Source organism: Morone saxatilis, unplaced genomic scaffold, assembly GCF_004916995.1.
Source record: "Morone saxatilis isolate NCDOM2014 unplaced genomic scaffold, NCSU_SB_2.0 Contig17, whole genome shotgun sequence".
NCBI classification, from domain to species: domain Eukaryota; kingdom Metazoa; phylum Chordata; class Actinopteri; family Moronidae; genus Morone; species Morone saxatilis.
Genome location: NW_023339729.1, coordinates 8,554,857 through 8,556,334, shown reverse-complemented (window position 1 = coordinate 8,556,334; position 1,478 = coordinate 8,554,857).

The window sequence follows — 1,478 nt, the reverse complement described above, 5'->3', positions numbered from 1 at the left end:
AATACCTTGGTATATGATTTATTTGTTTTTTATCTACCAATAACATCATTGTGCTGTATAATTTTTATTTCTATTCTTTAGGTGGAGTCCTTCATTTTTCTTGCGTACATGGGGTGGTATACTACCTGAACTTTCTGTTTTGGACTGAGTCAGCAAGAGACCACACTGATGGTCTACTGAGTTTTAAGCACTTTCCCAACTGTTTCATCTGTGATGTAGCTGGACAGGTTGCTCCCATACAAACAATTGCATGAAACAACTTTTTTTCCAACCACATGATGGAAGACTCTGTGCCCCGACCTCTGATAACCTGAAACTGGCAGCCAAGAAGGAATTAAAAGTAGACATGCAGTGGGTAAAGAACCTAAGGTCCCCATTCCCATCACAAGAAAATCCTGGTAACGACAGACTGGAAGCAAGACATCCAATCACTGGGACATGTGAAAGGTACTCCTTGTATGACAGATTCCACCAGAAAAACCAAAAACGCCCAGAAGAGAAGTTGCGAAGCCTCAACATCTGTCCCACCCTAAGAACAGAGGTGAACTCATCTGTTGCAGAGCAGTTCAATCGTGAACTTGCTTCTGTGAGGTACTCATTGTGCCAAATGAATGAGCCACATTTTAAGCAGACAGTAAGGGTGTTAATTGATCTTCACAATGAAAAGATTAACAGGAGTTTTAAGGCAGAAATGGAGGCCTTGTGCAACATGGAGTTGTCCATTGGCCTGCATGGGATGCTGGGACTGCAGTCTGCTGGTAAGTTTTGTTAGTACATGCTAAGATATTTAAGATATTAAAATTGACAATCATTTTGAAGTTGTAGAAATGTTAAAATAACACAGATAGTGCTGTAAACTACGACTTGCAACATGTTCTTTTTGCTGTGGCACAAACTGGTGAAGCAAACAAAGTAGCCCATTTTTTCTGAAATTCCTAATTCATTCTTGTCTGTTGTTTTATAGAGGGGAAGGTTGGAAATGTCAACATACAACCTGACAGCCTTGTGAAGTCTTCCTTCTTGGCACAATCGTATGATGTTGACAATAAGGACAAGGTAAGTAATAAATATCTGTGCCATTTTCCTTTACCCTTACATCTGTTTATTTAACAGTTATTAATTTCTCATTATGTTTGTATTCAGGAAAAACTCAAGCAGTTATTATGTGGATCTCGTGATGAAAATCAAGCCCTGACTCATTCCACAAGAAGATATCCTGTGTCAATTAAGGACATGCGCAGTGGCAGAGTCTTCACTGGCTATGCCATGGTTGACAGATGATGTAAGTGTAGATAGATAATTTAGTTTTGGAAGTAACATCTGAGATGAAGTGCAGTGTTTATCATGTACTTAAAAAAACAAATGGACTTGTATTTCAACTTATTTCTTCAATTCCAGGCTGTGAACTATCGCATAGCACAGCTGGCTCAAGAAAACATGGTAATATGTTTTGACTTTCTGACTTTCTGATTTTCTAA